The sequence below is a fragment of the Nyctibius grandis genome, chromosome 1, assembly GCF_013368605.1.
Source record: "Nyctibius grandis isolate bNycGra1 chromosome 1, bNycGra1.pri, whole genome shotgun sequence".
NCBI lineage: Eukaryota > Metazoa > Chordata > Aves > Nyctibiiformes > Nyctibiidae > Nyctibius > Nyctibius grandis.
The window spans coordinates 104,735,161-104,743,822 of NC_090658.1; positions in this window are offsets into that span (position 1 = coordinate 104,735,161).

Consider the following 8,662-nt stretch of genomic DNA (forward strand, 5'->3'; position numbering starts at 1 on the left):
TATCGTAACTTTGAAAATTCTTAAATCAGTACAAATAATTTTAATCTCCCCAAATTTTTGGCCTCAAATGAAATCCTATGGTTGTGAATTGCACAGCTAATTACAGATTATCATTCTCCGCCACTTATCCATATGCTTATTTTGAATTTACCACATTTCATGTCTTTGGACAGCCCTTTATTTTAGTGCTATGAAAATGGGAAAACAGAAACTCTGTTTTCTCTTTATTACATGGCTAATTATAATATATGCTTTTATCATTAATTGCCTTGATTAAAAATGCTTCAGTTAAACAGTTCTCAGAGTGTTGTTAAAAAATGAATAGGACATATCAGTTTCTCCTCAGACAGTCTATTCATGTAAACTCTGATTTCTCTGGTTATTTAAAGCATATTTCAGAAAACTCAGATTATTACAGACTGATAAAATCAGCGTGTGTGTGTGTGCGTATGCATGTGAATGTGCAACTGTCTTTTTTGCAGAAACTAATTTATTTTATCTTGCTGTTGGAGTAATACATAAATCCTTTTTATGCATACACTCAATTTTTCTGAAAAATGAACAGTTCTAATTTCAGTCTTGGGAGCTCTTTCCCCTTAATACAACAGTTCGATTTTATACTTCCATCTCTATTTTATACTGACATTACCTACATATCTATGTTTAGTTGCAGTTCATGCACAAAGGTGTATAACAAAATACAATGTCTCCAACTGAATTACCATTTTGGAACAGTTAAATTCCTGGGTTGTCTTCAAAAAATTTACTGGTTTCTGTATAAATCGGGTAGGTGGATATGCTTTTTTGAACTCAATTTAATCTAAATGGAATTTGATGCAAACTAAATTTTGGGTACATTAAGTAATATATTTTTTAAATAATGGTGTACCATTTTGAGAATAAGAAACTGAAGATTATTGTTATATTATTCTTTAAAATATGCTGTGGGAATATATTTCTATATTTTGAGACATAATAAACCTGTAATACTATTGTCTTCTGCTGTGATTTTGCTTCTGAGACATGACAAAATGACACTGGCCTCATATATTATTTTAAAGGTAAAAGCAAGAGATCACTAATAATTATGGATAGAATTTGTTGCCGTTCATTTTTAAATACAGATATTTTGTAAAATCACTTTTATTTTATTACTTCTTAAGCTGCAGCTGGTGAACCATCTACACTATTAATAAAAATCATGCCTCCAATTCATACCTCCAGATGCTAATACTCTACTCAAAATATACTAGAAAGTAGAAAAAGTTTTTAAAAAAATCTCCATAAACTCCTAACTGGACATTCCTCTGTTTGAAAGGAAGAATAGTAGCACCATACCTTCTGCATGCTCTGGGTAAGTGTGTATATGTGTTTTCATATAAACTTGTTCAGGTAAGCGCTCTCCAGTAATACCTAATACTTCTTGTTCTTTTGCTAGGTCCTCTCAGATCTCTGTTATTTTATATATACATAATATATACACACATATAATGCATATAATATAATGTGTATATAATTATATTAAATTATATTAAATATATATGCATAGGTATTTATTATATATATATGCATATATCTATCTATATAGTTATGAAGACCATTCCATTATCATTTAGGCCACGACAGCTTTGTTCTTTTTAAAGCTGTTTAAGCTTTCTGCATCCTTAACAACCAGAAAGAATCTAAAGGGCTAAAACGCAAAAAAACAGAAGCAGCTCTGTACAGAATTAATGTTACGTTGTGGGTCAGAGCTTCTTAGTTTTTAACTTACTCATAACGTTAACACCATTGCTACACATTCTGTGCCAAAATCAAATGTTTGCAGGATGTTACTAGTGACCACTTCTATGACCCATTGGAAATCAGAGTTGAGAGGTGAATGTTATTCCAGCAGTGATTTCATCTCCCTTTAAAAGCACGTAGTTCTCCGAGTGTGATTTTGATGTCCAAGACAAGGTGAGCTCTGACTGACTGAAGCATGGAGCATTTATAAGTTCTCTGATGTGCTAAGCTGTGAACCCACGTAACAGTCTTCCTTCGGTTAGACCACCTGATGGACATCTCTCCTTTATCTGGATGCCCATTTCCATGAAGTATTTATAGGGTCAAGTTTTTCTGATTTTGGCTAAAGGTTTCAAATTCATTAATTAGAGACAAAGGGTAGGAGATGCTTGCTGATAGTAAAAAATGTGCTTGTTTGGATTGCATTAGCCCTTTTTTGGATGGGATCAAGCTAAAAATTAAATTCATATAAGGCTGGCTGGTAGCTGACAACATAGCAATACATCCAATCGGGACAAAACTCAGCTAGAGATATGTCAGAGAGGCATTGGCGTGGATGCCTCCAAACAAAAAGGATGATCATCCCTTGTTCTGTTGTGTATCTGCCTGAAGGGCTGTCCTGACTGACATGTCCTTTACAACCCCATGAGTCTTCCTTCTGCAGCAGCCTCTTTAGGCTTTTAGGAAAAGATGCATTTGTGTTCAGTGATTAGGTAGGTAATAAAAATGGTGCCATATGAGGAGCTGAGGTATCTTCACGAATAGGCATCCAATCCTTTATACCTGCATAGGACTGTGCAGCTGTTTATTTTACATGCTGGCACATATAGGACTATAGAACTGTAGTTAGTCTTTATATTATGATACAAGTCAATTGTCAGGCAATTTAGGGCCTCATTTTATTAAATGCTATATATATGACTGCTGTGAGTTACATCTATACTGTAGACACCAGAACTGAGGCTTTCTTTAGGGACAACATAGAAGAATTGCAGTTTCAGATTACAATTCACCTATTTCCCTCCAAAGACTACAACGGGTTTAGGACAATGGTTCTGCTAGAGACCTTGTCTGGGCAACTGTAGCAAATTACAATCCCTGATACCTTTAGAATAATGTTACATTGTTGAAAAAGTTTAACTGGGATATTTAATTGGGATGCTGAGCTTTCAGAAATCTTTTGTTATCATGATGGGATGTCAGACACTTCCATTCACAGAATCACAGAATCACAGAATCAACCAGGTTGGAAGAGACCTCTGGGATCATCGAGTCCAACTGTTACCCTGACACCACTCTGTCGACTAGACCATGGCACTAAGTGCCATGTCCAGTCTTTTCTTAAACACATCCAGAGATGGTGACTCCACCACCTCCCTGGGCAGCCCATTCCAATGTCTAATAACTCTTTCTGAAAAGAAATTCTTCCTAATGTCCAACCTGAACCTCCCCTGGTGAAGCTTGAGGCTGTGTCCTCTTGTCCTATCGCTAGTTGCCCGGGAGAAGAGGCCAACTCCCACTTCACTACAACCTCCCTTCAGGTAGTTGTAGACTGCAATAAGGTCACCTCTGAGCCTCCTCTTCTCCAGGCTAAACAACCCCAGCTCCCTCAGCCGTTCCTCATAGGTCAGACCCTCCAGACCCTTCACCAGCTTGCTCGCCCTCCTCTGGACTCGCTCCAACACCTCAACACCTTCGAAATATCATTTTCTGTACCATTTATTTGGAAAAGGTTGCATTGCTGACTGCATATTTCTTCTGGTTTTTTTTTTTTTTTTGTCAGTTCCTCTTTTGAAACAGTTTCATAGTAAATTGACTTTGACTCAAAGATAGTTAAAAAAAAGGTTTAGGTTGTACTCATAAGATTCTGAATTGTTTCAGCAATTTCTAATAACTAGGACTTTAAAATCGTGTTCTTTGTAATCTCTCCCACTTTTCTGCTTGTACATTCAGTTGTGCAGAGGGAGACTCTGACATGTGGTGCCTGAAAGATGAACACGCCACATGTGAATTATACAGCATTATCTTTTACTATCTCATCGTCAGTCACAGAACTTGCAAACTGTGATTTACAATGTGTTACTGAATTCTTACTCATATGGCTTGAGCAAGAGATTGATTAAAAACAAAAGAAAACTAAACAAAAAAATCCAACAAAAAACAGTGAGAAGATGTTTTCTTGCCATCTTAATTCAAATAAATCAGCACAAACCGTGGTACATGAGGGATCGGGAATCTCATGTGACTTAAATGGGCCTTTTGTATTCTGTTTTCCATATTTACAACACATGACACACACACTTCTCCTGCTATATTTCCAGCTAAATACTTTGTGTTCTGTTCCTGCACTTTTTTGCTTCCAGATGGGCGCCATCAATTATTATTATTATTAATATGAATGAAGATATTTTCATTGCTTTAGCAGATGTTAATGCTTTACAAAAGAAGTATGTGTCATTAGTATTGCTACTTTACAGGTACAGAAAGGTGGAGACACTTGCCTAAGAGAAGAGCAGATGAGAGGCAGTATAGGGGAGACAACCAGATCTCCAGTGTTCCAGCACTCTAACCCCTGTCCCACACAGTTGGTGGAGTGGTGCATACCCTTGATGCTCCTGTCCCTGCAGCTCATAAGTGTGATAGGCAATCTTAGGGGTTACCTGGAACTATATTTTGCATTTACCAAGTACTTTTCTAGTTTCATGATTGTTTGTGGAAATCTGGGCAGTGACTGATAAAACCGAGGCATGTGCAGGATGCAGACCACACCTTTCCGATGTGGGGGTGGTTATATTTTAAAGCTAATTCTATGGAACCAACCAAGATCTCCTTGAAGCAGACATTGGAGCACCTTTTCAGCAGCGTCATAAATCTGCACCAGTAGAGTCGAAGGCAGTGACGCATCCCTCCCTTTTCATCCTTACATTTTCCTCCTGCTCAGTGGGGAGTTCAGCAATGCGTGAAGACTGAGACTGTGTTAATATCTGTAGCAGGGGATCTCAGCGCAGATGTTGGCTGGAGATATGAGAGCAACATATTTTCTAGGGAACAGTGCTCTCAGAGAATAATATTGAAGCAGAGATGTGGGAGCAGGATCTTCTCTGTATAGCTTGTCCTTGTCTCTTCTGGGTCTCCAACTGACTTATGAGCAGAAACATTTGTAAAAATGAGAATGCTCTGTAATTAAATTGTGAGGAAAAAATTTGAAGGGGGGTCTTTCTGGCACCTCTGTCCCATGTAAGTCCTTCTGCAAAGGAGAAATCCAGGCTCAAACCTGGAGCTACTCATCTGCACAGAGATTAAAAGTTGGACAAGACATGGTGGAGAAACATGGTACATATATCAAACTCCCTAAACTGATCTAATTGGAAAACAAAGCTTTTCATGCCTGATTATTTTCTTGGTTGCTGAGCTGTCTCATATTAACTTGCCACAAGAAAGCGTGTTCCCTTTTATTTGGGCCAATTATACATCCACCACTGGGATTCCTTTTCAAAATTAGTGTTTCTCCCTTAACCTCTGAAACGACTCTTTTCAGCCTTCTCTGCATGTTATCTGGTTTATTATTCAAGACTAACAGCTCCCACAGGGAATGCTCTTTCCTAGACTGTGCCTCAGGGATGGAACAAAGACAAGATCTGCCAAGTCAGTTACTTGTTTAATTGGGATGTGAAACTTTGACAAATATTTTTGCTCACTTTTTCTTTCTTTTTCACATGCATTTGGGATTTTTCTTGGTTTGCTATCATGGTATGAATTCTTGTGAATAAAGATAAGTAGGTAAGTGCACAAAGTTCCACAAAACCTTCCTGTAAAAAGTATTCACGCATTTAGCAAGAAACAAAACATTATAATTGGTTTTATCTTTAAAAATGGAATCGATATAGCTAGTAAAAAACTTGGATTCCCAATAAGGAAACAAATTTTAGCAAACTACTGAGCCTGATTACTTTTCATGTTTTGAAATCTATTAATTTAGTCAAAATTAAAGAGTTGCTAGTTAGCAGGACCTACAACGCTTACCTCAGGACATATATCCAAGGACCAGATTTTTATTCTCAGATACATTGGTGTAAATACAAAATCTATCAAAATTAACAGGGCCCTTGAAATACTTGTAAACATACTTCTGATTCTTTCTGTTTATCTGTATTGGACAGTGAAGTTATTCATGCCAAAATACAATTAACTGCTTAATTCTCAAATTTCTTCTTATAACCAAGCCCTTATGCTTTTACTCTTTCCTCTCACCCACCCACAAAAAAAAAAGGCTGAAGGTCATGACGTAAAATTCTTGGGAAATAATTTTATGCTTCAGAATTGAACTGAACGTGGAAATTCTTCTTAAAATCAGAAGTTTTAAAAAAAGATCATGAAAACAGTTTTTTAAAAATTTTGAAAAAGACTATTACTGATCTGCAGAGCCAACATCAGTGTTGTGGAAGTGGCCACTGGGGCAGGGGAGCCCAGGCTGTGTCCGTAGCTCACAGAATCCCCAGCAGCCTGGCAGGGGCTGCGACTGCGTGGTGCCGACGTACCCTGACGAGGAGCCAGCAGCCCCGGCGACTGCGAGTTCCCACATTCGTGGAAAGGAGCCTGGAAGCTGCAGGGTTCCCTTCTCTGACACAGTCCAGACATGAGGGCTGTCCGGGAGCTCTGCATCTTCGTATCCAAGGCAGGCAAACAAGAGAGGTGTCTTGCAGAACAGTGCACGGTAGAGCCCGCTGAAAACGCCTGCGTTTAATCAGAAACGTGCTTAAAGATATGGCTCTGTTTCAACGACAGAAAAGTATTCATTGTGAAATTCCCACACTGGCTAAAATTTCTCCTGACATTTCTGAGTGAAGCTTCACTGGCATTTTCACAGAGATTTGCTCATTTTTGGCAGGAAAGAATTTGACCCCTCTCTTCAATCATGTTACACCCCATTTCCACTGACTGTCTCTAAGTCTTTTACCATTCTCTTAGTTTTTCCGATGATGTAAAGTCACACTGCAGTAGAAGCAGTAGTGTTCCTCTGGATTTACTCTAGAATAACTAAGCAGCATTGCAAAATGCTTCCCACAATGTTTTCTTCTCACTCCTCTAATTCCTTCCCCTTAACTGACCTCTGCTGCTGAAAATGGTGTAAGAAATGAGCCGCACAATAATTGTCAAGGCAGGAATCGGGTGACACGCATTATTTACATTTTTTTAATTAGGTAACTAAATGTAATCCACAACTACTATATCCCTCTCCTTTCAGTCACTAGTTACAAGGCACTGCCCTGACTCCAAGCACTGTGGCCCATCAGCCTTCCAGGAGATAGGTCTGCTTGAGCGTTCAAGCAATGTCAGGTTAATCAACCTGTTTCAGCTCACAAATGTGATTTTTTGCATTTTTTTTAAACAGAGTGGTCCACTAGAAGTTTACTCAATGCAGTAATGTCCTTCAGAAGGGTACTGAAGTGCTGCCAAGAATGGTAACCTCTTCCATTAACATACCTGGATCATGACGAGGACACCTGTTCCCACTTGGATTTTCATTACGTAAATGTGCATTCTTTGTATTCTATATATTAAAAATGACACTATGTCTTATCTACCAAGAAAGAGAACTCTCTCAGACAGTAAAACCCATCTGTGGTGTTTTTTGCCTAATGGTTCTGCCTTTTTCTCTATAATCTAGTTTCCACAATTGGCCAAAGCCTGCAGAATCCATCTCACTTATCATATCAATTACTGCAATTAGCTTTCCTGTGGACTACTCTAATGTAATGTATTTCTAATCACTCATTTGCTATGTGGGTAATGACTGCACTCATTTACATACAACCAGATGTTTTGGTAATTATATTCTTGTTTGCTCATTTTCCCACTAACATCAGCTTTTTCTCCTTCACAGTCACACTTTAATCTTTTGACACTGCAGAAAATTTAGTATTCTGTCTACAAAAATTTCAGCAACCTCCATTTTTTCCCTTAAAAAGAGAAAAGGAAGTGTTTCTAAGGCTACTTTTATGTGACACAGAACAGCAGTTCTATGTAGATACTTGAGCTAATCCTGCTCCAGAGGCAGAGCAATTGTGTTACTGAATATTTCCAGGTTGTTTGCAATACCAGCAGCAATTCAGTCAGAACATATTATCTTGATATGGAAGTACACTATATGGTGTAGAAATATTGAAAAACATTGTTTGAGGGTCTCTGAAATGAGCTGGTAAGATCCAAATGAGTTTGCAAAAGTGTGTGAATGCCAGTTTAAAGTGTATGTTTTTCTATGCTTTCCCCTTTGATGTGAACAGTGCAAGCAAGCCAAGGCGTAGAATCAAAGGGTCTTTCAATGAGTACGTTTCTGCAAGGTGTATTCAGTGAGATGCTGAGGATCAACTCGTGTTGAAATCAACTTTCAATTTACACTTGGGGTTTACTGTCTCTTGAGCCTGTCTTGCATGCTTTGGTTTCATGTAGAGCTCCAGCTACCTTAGAAGTTCTGCTATAATAGCACCATCTTCTGACTAACGTCCTTTCAAGAGTACTTCTGAGTATTTTTATCTTCGGTTCATTGCATCTCTGAGGGTCCCACTTTTGCGAAAAGGTGACTTCACCCCTGCATTGCTCTGAAGATGCAGTGAAGTGGTTAACCATGCTAGATATAGAGCAGTACAATCATCTGTGAAGAGATGAGAATTCCTTAACTTTGGATGCCTGATATTGAAATGTAAGCACATTTCCAATGAAAATGCTGAGAGAATTAAATGAAAATATAAAATGTCCCACTGAACATTTTTGATGCTGGCTCAGTTTTGTATGAGTAAGAGCCACAGACAGCACTTGTCTTCTCAACCTCTTCCTAGGTCAAGATTGTACGGTAGATATTTTAAAAAGTCTACTACAGTAT